This window comes from Ixodes scapularis, unplaced genomic scaffold (assembly GCF_016920785.2).
Source record: "Ixodes scapularis isolate PalLabHiFi unplaced genomic scaffold, ASM1692078v2 PGA_scaffold4__175_contigs__length_147842914, whole genome shotgun sequence".
Classification (NCBI taxonomy): domain Eukaryota; kingdom Metazoa; phylum Arthropoda; class Arachnida; order Ixodida; family Ixodidae; genus Ixodes; species Ixodes scapularis.
Window position 1 is genome coordinate 42,277,287 of NW_024609879.1, and position 12,954 is coordinate 42,290,240.

The window sequence follows — 12,954 nt, forward strand, 5'->3', positions numbered from 1 at the left end:
GGTCGGGGTCTTGTTCTTCCGTTGCTCGGGCAAGAGACCAAGTTCGGGGGACTGACCTCTGGTACGACGGCTCCTTCGGGCTTCGGCGTCTTCGACGAAGGGTAGCCTTTCGGGGCTGAGCACGTCGCTTGGCCGGGATGTCTTCGGCGTGTACGCTAAAGTGGCATAGAATGCACTACACCGCACCTTCACCAAATTGTCAGGGGTGGTGACTAAAAAACAATAAATAAACAGGAAGAAATAAACGTTTAATGTGGCGAACTTGTTCCGAAAATAAAAGGGTACAAAAATAATAACAGAGCGTCGCGCGCGTCGAAGTCGGCGTAACAGCAGAGTCGAACGCTGGGGCGAGACTCCTTCCGCTCGCCTTCCGGAATCCCTTATGTACCCTCGTGGGTTTCTGGATCGTTCGGCGCAAAGGGTTCGGCACGGAGAACATTGTAACCTCATATCAGCCAAGATGGTTCTTGAATTCACCAGAACATCACATTGCAGTGTCAACAAAAATGTGTAGCCGGGGCCAGGAATCGAACCCTGGCCTTCTGCGTGGAAGGCGGGTAGGTACCGTTAGGCCACGCGCGCGGTACCTACTTGGCTAGCTGCGCGCGCGGCAATATATACTTATATATCAGGGTGTCGAACCGGAACCGAACCGAACCGAATACCGGAACCCAACCGGTATTTTTTCCGGAACTAAACCCGAACCCGAACCGTTATATTGTTATCGCGATGAACCCGAACCGGAACTGAACCGGAAAAAAAATAACGGTTACCGGCTCATGTCAAAACGGTTCGGCCACGCGCTATTGACAATGAATGTGCTATCAATGCCATTTGTTTTTTAAGTGCCGTCAACTGACACACACCTCGCATACATATTTTTCTTCTCCACTCAGTCTTAGGAACATAAACGCTGCATCCATGAATCTTGACAAACACTGCATCCATGAATCTTGACATAGGAACCAGTATTGCGCTGGTGGCGACTTGCACGGAAAAAAAAAAAATAAAAAGCTGTGCCAAAAAAAAAAAAAAATATCGCGTCACGGGATTTCATTTTCCTACAATCTCGTCAGTCCTAAATGCTGCTGTGTGCTCATTTCATAACACGTTTCTAGAACGCGCGAGTTCTTGAAGCTTGCTTCCATCGGAATGAGAAAAGAAAAGGCTGTGGAGTTTGATAAGAATGCATCCGGTTTCGTATAGGCACTTAGAAGCTAACATACTTGTGAGACAGCGAACTCTTCTATTTTAATATTTACGCTATTACGTCCTTCTGGCGTTGCGTTCGGTGAAGTGTTTTTCATATTCCGTATCGTGTTTAATGAAAACTTCTTTAAGGGTCTAATTTGAGTTACCGAAGGCTAGTTCAAATAAAGAAAGCTGTATTTTCTCCCCACTGTTCCTTCAATTGCTTACACGCTGAGGTGGCGGGATAGTTAGCGAGTTCTACTTGTAAGTGGGTTTGTAAGGAGGTCGCGGATTTTACAGCTACTGCGTCGGACCCAATTAGATGAAGTCCGAATGCGTAAACGTCGGTGAGGTAACCTTTGAGTGCACATAAAGAAACCATTCTTGGTAGGAATCCCTGAGCCTTACACTACGATGTGTCTCGTTTCGTATGTGCTGATTTTAGATGTTTGATTTGTAATTTATTTTGATGTTGCCATTTGTCATTTATAATTTCCGAACCGGTTCACGAACCAGTTCAGCGCCCCGAACCGGTTCGAGAACCGGTTCGCGGATCGAATTAATCGAACCGGAACCGAACCGGAACAAAGTAAATTTACCTGAACCTGAACCGTAACCGAACGCGTATTTGTTTTCGGTTCGACACAATGATATATATATATATATATATATATATATATATATTTACCATTACATTTAAAATTATATGTACGGTGTTAACTTCACGTTTTTAAACCTCAAATTTTTTTACGAAGGAGTTACACATAAAAGACACAACGGACAGCACATTTTTCGACTTTCAACACACCGTGAATCGCCGACGCTCGCAAACGGAAGGTTGCGATGCTGCGCGAACGGTTTTAGAAAGATGCTGCGTAGGGTACTCCGGGCGCAACGGCTTGGCAGCCCTTTGAAGGGAAAAGGATTCGCGACGACGAAGTAGCGTCTTGAATCTTCAGTAAGCTAATGGTTTATGTTTCCCTGCTAGATTTAGCAGGAAAATTGACGTCATGTGACATTGGCACCAATTCAATTTCCCGTTAAATTTAGCGGGGCGGTTAAACAGACGCCGATGGCGACGCCGACAACGCTTAACGCGGAAACGGGCGCCTAAGTGCTGCCATCTAAAATCCATTATCTGATTAGGCACGGCGAAAATGCTACGAAAATGGCGCCTAACATACCGCTCCTGTTCGCCCTGCAGTTTCTTCTCGTAGCGAATGGCAGTGGCCTTCCATCCTTCTACCCGAGAGCGACCAACGCAACGCCCGTAACGACGAAGGCAGCACCGCTGATTACCTTGGCCGCCCCCCTCGGTAGCGATGAATTCAACGCTGGAGCAATACCGGGATTTCTGCCGCCCGTGTCACCTGACACGCAAGTCCCACGAGCATCGACATCAAGCACACTGCCTTCAAAAGCCTTCTCGCAGGCGTTTTCGTCTAGTGGGCACGGCGAAAATGCTACGACAATGACACCTAACACACAGCTCCTGTTTGCTCTGCAGGTTAGTAGGCAAAACCTTTCGTACTCCTTTAGGTGTAATTACGTTTGTCTTGTTTTGCCGTACCCACGGATGTGTCTGAAGCGCTTTCTTGACATTTTGTTACTTCTTAGTGGAGACGTTGAGCTTAACCCTGGTTCCATGTCTAAAACTGAAGCCGAGTCACTAGCGAAAATAGAATCGCTTCTCAGCGAATTGCATTCCGGCCAAGCAAGCGTGTTGATTCAGCTCAAAGAAATCAGGGACGAACAAAAACGAATAAATGACTCGATAACCACTCTCACCGCGTGTGTTGAAATTATTGAAAGTGATCTCGCAGGTTGCAAATCGAAAATGAACTCGACAGACGAACTTGAGGCGAAATTCGAGTCGGTACTTTCGGAATTGGCCATTCCCAAGCGTCGTTCCGATGACGCAGAACGTCGTCCCCGTCGATCCAACTTGTTTTGCTTTGGCATAGATGACTCGGCTAAGGAAACGTGGGCTCAATCTGAAAAGCTGCTTTTGGATGTTTGCTCAGGTAAGCTTGAAGTACGAATTGACCCTGCGATAATCGAAGGGGCTCACCGTATCGGGAAGTTCGACACCAGAAAGAAAAGGCCTATTATTGTGAAGTTTTTCTTCTTTAAACATAAGGATGCGGTGCTGGGGTCGCGCTACAAGCTAAAAAATACGGGTGCTTCTATCAGTGAGGATTTTTCACAAAATGTTCAACTTGCCAGAAAACGGCTGCATGCCCGAAGGAAAAATCCATCAATGTAACCCTGTTTGGCAGTCAATGCTTTCTAGTGGACCGCTGGCTGTGCCTGACTGTACGTCAAGCATGTCTGATTGGCCAAGAAGTTACTCTGACCGACAGTCAAACTCCAGTCAGACCCCGCTTGTCGTCTTTCTGATGGTTTCCTGGTGGCAGTCGGCCGCCGCGAAACGCCATCAGGATGTTTTGGTGGTGATTCTGACTGTACATCGATTGTCTCTGACTGTACGTCAGAAAGCTTTGACGTGCAGACAGACGTACGGTCAAAGGACGTAAAGTTCGTTCGGATACCACTATTTCGTCAAATCTATGAATACGAAAAGTAATCTATGCACGAGAAAACAATTTTGGGACGTGAGCCCATAAAACCGCTAACGTTAGAGATATGACACGCAACCGACCGACAACCTTGATCAGAAGCCCGCCAAAGCGCCGAACACGACACTTCGCACTTCGCTTCGCCCATAGATGCTTCGCCGAGCTTTCATGAACGATCGCTCTCGACTCGTTTTGTTTGCCCGCTCGCTCCAACCTGTCGATCCTGCCCGGGCTCTACAATGTCTTATGTTTTAGTAGAATTTCTACTCGACAAGACCCAGCCTGTTGTGAGTTCCGACGATGTAAGGGACTTTAGCGGTGTAGTTGAAGACGACAGGGTGTACCAGGTCTACTGGGCCGGTGATGCGCGAACAAAAGGATCGTTCTACGACGCGAAAGTACTCTACATGGCAGGTGAGTAGAACTGAAGTACGGCGAGTGATGTACGTGTGCTTTGCATAACATGCTGACGACTTAACTGCATTTGCAGCCAAAGCATTTCGTGTAAAACGAATAGTCAAATCGAATTTCTCTAACGGTCGCGTAGCATAGCGGTTAAGAAATCCGATTTGTACGCATGTGGTCGCGGGTTCGATGCGTGGTGGTGCTGTTTTTTTTTTTTTTTTTCGAACATTTTGTTTTATCGAGGCATTTGGCGATATTTATGAGTGCGTATAGCTTTACTCTTATATAAATGCTGCCCTTGTTGATGAAATTCCCTTGGCAGTAGCAGTCAGACGTCATCTGATGGACCATCAGATGACGTCTGATGGTCCATCACGTTCCACCAATGCTGCTGACTGGCAGTCAGTGTCCCAAATTACGTAGCTTGATGGAATTTTCAATAGGGTGAATTTGCTTGTACCCAGGAGGGTCGTTACAAACTTCGTGTGGAGAAATTGTATATCGGCGATAAGCAATTTTTGTTCGACCATAACAAAAACGAAGTTTATGTAGCCGCCTCCTAACTAACTAGAGATAGCGCTATTAAATCTGTCCCCTCTGAGCTAAAAATAAATGCCGGCAAACACACGCGTAGCCCCCTTTCTTTGCCAAATGAGATTTGAGTTCTTTTTAATAACGTAAGAAGTGTAGCCCGTAACCGCGATGACCTGTCAATAGTTATTGATGCAACTTCAAGCGATATTGTCGTTTTGACAGGAACGTGGCTTTCAAGTGTTGTTCGTGATAATGAAATTTTCGACTCTGTTAAATACTACAATTTTTATCGGTTTGACAGAACAGATAGACGTGGGGGAGGTGCTTTAATCCCAGTGAATAAAGACAATGAATGTTATCACGTGAATATTGTTTCCCCGTTGGAGCTTGTTTGCGTACGCCTACAATCCGCTATAGAAATATTATTTTGTGTGTTTGTTACAGTCCTCCCAACACTCCTGCAAATGTTTGCTCGGATTTGCATGACGCTTTAAATATGATATGTACAAGGTTCCCCTTGCACCCATGTTTTTACTAGGTGATTTTAATCTTCCCTTGATCAACTGGTCTCGACCGTTTCCCGCTGCATCTAGTAGATCTTCGGATTACTCGGATTTCATCAGTCTCTGTTAGGATTTTTCTTTTTCTCAATGTGTCAGTCACTGAGCCTACTGGGATTACTGATGCGACGGCCAATGTGTTAGAAATTATTCTTACAACTGACCCTAATCTCGCTTCTTCTATAACTTACTTACCGGGCATTAGCGACCATGATATTTTGAATTTCAGCCTGCAAGCTTCATCGCACGTTGCTAACAGATCTACCAAACACTTTCTCAATTATAGCAAAGCAAACTTCGGTGCAATAAATGATGAGTTGGCTTGCTTTCTTGATGAACTTTTGCCTGCGTTGTCAGAACGCGCGATTGCGACTAATTGGAACATGTTTAAAAACAAAGTAAATTCTCTAATTAATTTATTAATTACGTGTAGGAATGCCGTATTTAACCACATGTCTTCCTGGTTTAATGTAACTCCTAAACGCCTTGCTAATAAGAAAAAAACGCCTTTTCAGCGCTGCAAAGTTGTCTGCCCTCGCTGAGCGCTGGGAGCTTTATAAATCTGTTGTCAATGCTTATAAGGCAGCCATCAAGAAAGCAAAACTGACTTTTTTAATGTTACCGTTCCTTGAATGTTAGCAATTAGCCCTAAACTATTTGAGAGTGTTATGAACGGGCCTAAAGGAACGGCTGTATCGCTCACTGATGTTGGGGGGATTGACATTCCAAAAGCCCAATGTGCATCCATTCTGAACGACGTCTTTTTCAAGGCGTTTACTGATAATGATAGTTTAGATTATCCTATTTTTCCAGATTATGCATTCTTTTTCATGGATCCGCTTGCTTTTGATTACGACGGGATTGTAAAGTTGATCGATAATTTGAAAATTTCTTCCTCGTGTGGTGTTGATAATATTACCTCTGAATTTCTTAAGAACACTAAACATTACATGTCAATTTTTCTTGAAAAACGTTTTGAGCAGTCGCTCAACCTTGGTGTCTTACCGGATGATTGGAAAAAAGGAAAGGTGGTTCCACTTCACAAGTCAGGTAACAAACATAATCCTCTTAATTACAGACCCATTTCGTTAACCAGCACCCCGTGTAAACCTTTAGAGCACATTATTTATTCTTATTTAGTTGTTTTCTTAGATTCAAATTCTTTCTTTTCACCCTCACAACATGGTTTTCGCAAATCTCTCTCTTATGAGACTCAGCTTTTGGCTTTCACTAATGACCTACTTTCCATTCTTGACCGTGGGTCCCAGGTTGACTGTGTGTTTCTTGATTTCGCCAAAGCTTTTGACAAAGTTTCTCATAAATTCTTCCTTTTTAAACTTAGCAAACGTAACATTGATCCGATTGTTTTCTTGTGGATTAAATGTTTCCTTACTAATCGATCTCAATATGTTTGTGCGAATGAAACTAATTCTTCCCTTAGTCCTGTTACCTCTGGTGTCCCACAAGGCTCAGTTTTTGGACCTCTTTTGTTCCTTATTTATATAAATGACTTACCACTGTTTGTATCATCCTCAATAAGTTTATTTGCCGATGATTGTGTAATTTATTGTGAAATAATTAACGATTCTCAAGCAACGCTGCTTCAATGTGACCTGTGTGCTGTATCCGAATGGTGTAACTTATGGAAAATGACTCTTAACACTAACAAATGCAAATCCATGAGGGTTTCCCGTCGGAACACGTCCCCATCACCATACTCAATTTCTAACAACCTACTGGAATATGTGACGTCTTACAAAGATCTTGGTGTTCACATTACTTCCAACGTTTCATGGAAATAACCTACTGATCATATTATCGCTAACGGTAACTCTATGCTTGGATATCTGAAAAGAAACTTCTCTTTAGCCCCAATATCATTAAAATTGCTTCTGTACAATACTCTGGTTCGATCAAAATTAGAGCACGCCTCGTCAATCTGGGACCCCGGGCATACAACGCTTGTGACTAACGTTGAACCTGTTCAAAATCGTGGAGTACGTTTTATCTATTCTAACTATCATCGCACCGCTAGTGTATCAGCTATGAAAACCTCATTGTCCCTGCCTCTTCTTTCCTTACGGCGAAAAATATTTCGTCTGTGCCTTTTCTACAAAATTTATCACTTCGACGCTTCACTAAAAGATGAGTTATTCTTTAACCCCGCATATATCTATCCAAGCATTGATCATCGCTTCAAGGTCGCCATTCCTCACTGTGAGACATCAGCATACAACGACTCCTTCATACCAAGAACGTCTTCTGAGTGGAACCACCTTCAAGCATTTTTAGCAGCTATCCCATCACTTGATTTATTTAAAGAAGAACTTACTAATCACTTTTGCTAATATTTTGTTGAATTGATTGTGTTTTAGTCACTGCCTTTTGAGTTTGTACTTTCTTTTGAGTGAATTCTTATATGCCCCGCCCCCTCTGTAATGCACTATGGGCCCTGATGGTATTGAAATAAATAAAATAAAGAAAAACTCGATTTTTGATCTTATGCACATCGTCATATTCTTAGATGTCAAATATACAACAATATTTTATTGGCCTTTCAATATTCAAAATGTGAAATTGATTAATTGGTCCAAATATTTAGAATAACTTCACTTTAAGGAGGTAACAGTAGCTAACCAATTACATGAGACTCATGCAATATAGATAAATCAACTAGTGTCTTCGCGAGTACGTATAACTTTTAGCTTGCACGACCAAAACGGGCCCTGATATCCTTATCTGGGGATATATTTTTACCCATATATGTCGTGAATGTATCTATATATGGCAGTATTCCAACTTTTATACCGGGATATGTGGCCGTATTTACACGCGTAGATGGCGATATATGGCCGTATTTACGCACTTGTTTGGCCATATATGGCAGTATTTGCCTACTTATACACCAACTCATGTTTACAAACAAACCGGAGCGCCCCTAGCGGACGCCACCGGCGCCGCGCATGCGCGGTGGATGGTGGGCAAGAAGCCCGCCGTCGCCCATAAACAAACCATTGAATTGCGTTGTTGTCGGCGTCGGTGGGAGTCCCCGTGCTCTTTTTCGTGTTGGAATTGTTGATGCTACGTCCTCCTAACAATGTCTGACTATTTGAGCGGCTTCAGCAAAACTAACGAGGCAAAACTTTGCGTGAATAATGTGACGTGCGCCGATTCATTTCACGTGGACGCCGCAGAACGGGCGCTAAAGCCTGACTCCCACGATGAGATTCTGCTCGCTGTTTTCAGACGCGACGTTGCTCGGACTGCAAAAGCGCGGACCGTAGCTGAGATGGTGGACGTCGATACTGAAAACCGCAAGTAGAATCTGGCATTACAAGTCGGTGATGGCCACTGGTAACAATAATGATAAACATCTTCTTGTATCTGTTTACACTTAGCCTACTTACCCCAACCAACCTTCAAAAGTGTTTCGAGGCCTGCACTTAGTTCTTATCGCAATTACCGGGTCAACGTTTGGTTTCCCGGCCGCTGTCGTTTGGACGAGCTGACGACAAAAAGCAGCCAAGTTTGAAAGAGCAGACGACTGTTCGAACGCATGCGTAATGGGGTACGGGCAAGAAGCACCGCGTCCCGCGTCAACAAACCACTCGAATGTCACGTTGTCGGCGTCTGTGTGAGTCTGCCTACTCTTTTTCGCGTTGGAATTGTCGATTCTACGTCCTCATCGCAATGTCTTACCACTTTAATCGCTTAAGCGAAATTATCAAGGCTTGTTACGCCGCTAAACTTTCCGTAAATAATTTGACGTGCGGCGATTCATTCGCATGAACGCCGCAGAATGGACGCCAAAACCATGATGAGATTTTTCCAGCTATTTTCGGTAGCGACATCGCTCGTGTTGCAAAAGTGTAGAAGGTAGCGGCGATGATCGACGTCGATATTGAAATTCGGAAACGGGAACAGACCAAGCGTAACAAGTCGGTGATGACCACCGGTACCAATGATCAACATCTTGTATCTACTTTTTACACCGAGCCTACTTAAGTCTTTTGAGGTCTGCAATTACTTCTTATTGCAATCACCGGGTCAAAGTTTGGTCTACGGGCCGCTTTTGTATGAACGAGCAGACGACAAAAAGCAGACGTTTGAAAGAGCAGACGAAAGTTTGAACGATCAGGCGGCCGTGTGAATTTGAAGACGCACTGAACCCGTGGGTGGTTCGGACAACTTGGCGGTTTTTTCTCGTTTATGTTGGAACAAAGCAAATACATCTGGCGACCACAAAGTGTTGCCCGCGCACGCAATTGTAGTTCGACAGCGTCTGGTTTGCCCTTTTCACGGCTACTATCCACGTTCTCGGACGAACGGAGGGGGCAAAAACACATGAAAACTGATCTTCAAACTTTTCCAGACTCTCTTGGTACAACCCCCGTCGCAGCATTTTGACGAGAAAGCAGGTTTTTTGTCTCGTTTCTTCCAAGGGAACACAGGAATGCATGTCTGGCACGGCGACTTGTGCCCACCGCCACAGACCGGAAGTGCGTCCGGCGCGCCACCACCGCGGCGTGACGTAGGAGAGTTGAGTTGGTGTATACGGCGATATCTGGCTGTATTTGTTGTCACATATGGCGGTATATGGCCATATTTGACTCCTTGTATTATCATATATGGACATACATAAGATATACCAGGGCCATATATGACAATGTCGTACGGGTTGAATCAGCGCTATCTAATTGCCTTCAAATATTGAAGTATACCAGAATTTTGTTGTGTAATTTTGATTACTTATTAAAATATGTTTCTAAAGTTACACCATAATACAAATTCACAAAATAAACGGGACGTCTCGTCCTAGGTATCTTTCGACATTTACGACATGAAAAATTGCTTGAAAAAGTTCCATTTAATGACGTGTCAATATTGAAACAATTTAGTAAGCTGAATTGACGTTTCCAGAAAACATGTTCGGATATCTAGCTCAAACGTTAACCTCTTTGCTCAGACTTATGACATCATTACCTAAGACGTTCTGTACAGTACCATATAGCTATGCCGTAAGTGGATCCTAAACCACGCTCTTCAGTGCAGCGCTTAAGCGACCATGTTTTGCGAAATGCAATGGATGTTTCTTAATTTCTTCCCGCAGCGCAGTACTCGTCATTTTCACATGCAGAGGGGCAAAAGCTAGTTCATGTTTCGTTCTTGATTTTAGCTGCGACTGCACGCTCTCTCGACAATGCAGTATTAGCGATTTTTCAAATGCTGCGACGGGGCGCCTTCCACCACCGCTAAGGTAATTGCGCAACAAAGCGTCATCGATGGCAGGAAGCTCACCCTCGGGCGGTCCATATTTCCTGCTTCATAAACTTCGGCGGTATTCCACTAGTGAAGACTGCGCATGCAGATCTTTAATGGGCGCTCAAGATGTGCAAGGGCACGGACACCCCAAAATTTAGACTTCATAGCCACAAAAAAAAAAAAACAGTTGTCTGCATGTAGGAGAAGTAATGCTATGGCGTAGCCTCAGGGTGCTGAAGCTGCGCACTGCTGCAAGTGCGCGTGGTTCTTTCTTTTGTCTCATCCGGAAGCTACGCCACCTTTGACTACGAAGCAGGTACACATTATTTAATATACAGCGTGACCCATGTTGTTGCCATACAAGACCAAACCAATCTCACCTTTGTAGACTCTCGCATCTATTGTACTACTTGCTCGCCGTTTACTGTTTGCTTCGTGGATACACTGCGCGCCATTTTTAGCATGAAAAATAACATACACGCAATTTTGCGATTTACTTCGAATACGCATTGATGGTCTCAAAACTTCGAGCGCAAACACGTATACTATTTCACCCAAAACAAGGAACGCCACACTAAAATGAGCACTGGAGGAATTAATGTAATCCGCGCCAATGTAAGTGACTTTTAAATGTTCGTCATTAGTGGAGGCTATAGTCACAGAATATTATGATGGTGTAAATCAAGTTACTATAGTAACTTATGTTTAGCTAAGTATTAAATTCGTTCCCACCAAAAAATCTGCAAGGCAAGCTAGTTGAGCGACTCAACAATTATTGACTTTCAATGTTCTCGAAAAATTTTGAAATTTCACAGCTCGGCTTGAGCTTATAATGTAGTGTGCCTGTGGCACGGTTTATGTTTTGTGGATGATTGATTGATTTGGTGTTTATGGCGCAAAAGCTACTAAGGCCATAGAGCGCCAGAAACGAGACTATCGCTGGAAAAGGTTTAGAGAGAAAAAGGAGGCTTTAGTAGCCAATGATTAGATAAAAGATGGTAATGGGTTACTAAAAGGTAAAAGGGTGATGGGCATGATCTGAAGGTTAAGGAAGCTAAAATCGGTGTACAAGGCCAATACTATCTAAAAATCTGAAAACATTAGTGTGTGTCACAAGAGAATCATCACTTGTTCTTGATACAGTTGCGAAATATACAAAAGCCGTTCTTCATGATAAGCAGGATATTCAACTAGAATATAAAGAATGCTTAAGGCATCGTCACACTGCTCACAAGTGGGGACATCTTCCCCGCGAAGGAGGTAGCCATGAGTCAGATGAGTGTGACCAATCATGAGCCGACAAAGGACAACCTCAAAAAAGCGTTCCTGGTGGCGTGCACTATGCCATTCGCTCAAAAGAGGTTTGATCATGTGCAGCTTGTTGCTGATTTCTTGGTCCCATTCAGCCTGCCATTTGCACTTAACGTGACGCCTGAGAAGGCCTTTGTAGTCTGCATAAGGAATGCTGTGGAGGTTAACTGTTCGCTTTACGCAAGTACTTGCTGCGCGATCTGCTGCCTCATTGCCCGGAATGCCCACGCGGCTGCGAATTCAGCAAAATACAATTTCGTATGCCTGTCTTGAGGCAGCAACAACCTTATTTAGCAGTTCAGGGAGCAGGAAGTGCTTGAGGGGTGTTAGTGAAGACAGTGCATGCAATGCACCGAGGGAGTCGGTGTATACGATGGAGCGAGAGAGCTTTTTATCAAGTATGAAGCCTATGGTAAGAAGCAAACCATAGAGCTCTGCTGTAAAAATAGAAGTAGAGGAGTTGATTCGCCTAACAAGTTAAACTCTCGGGCCAATCTTGGAACACCCAGCAGCAGATTCCGTCCTTGTACCACCTGTGTAGAAGCTTACATACTCGGAATACTGACTTTGCAGTGCTAAGAATTCCTGAAGAAACACACCATTAGATTATCAGCTTTCTTGTATCGTGTGAGTGAAAGGTAACACTTAATGACAGGGTGCTCCCAAGGTGCTCCCGCAACAGTAGACTGCACTACCAGGGGCCTCCAATCGAGTCCCATGTTCTCACTGGCACTTTTCAATCTCAAGGAGAAGGGAGGCACAGTTGTGGCTTTGTTTTGAAACATCCTTTCAGAACGCATGTCTTCAACAGCCATTCGCGTAGGGTGATCAGAGATGAATCTGACTCTCAGGGAATACATAAAGCCCAGTGAAAATCTTCTCTTCTCAAGAGACAGCTTGTTGGCCTCCGCATACAGACTTGGTACAGGAGACGTGCGAAAGGCACCTGTCACCAATCGCAACCCAAGATGATGGATAGGGTCGAGCATTTTTAGAGTGGAAGACCCAGCTGAACCATAAACAATACTGCCATAGTCCAGTCGTGATCGCACTATCGAGCGATATATCCTCAAAAGGCACGTCCGGTCAGAACCCCAGAATCGGTGGGACAG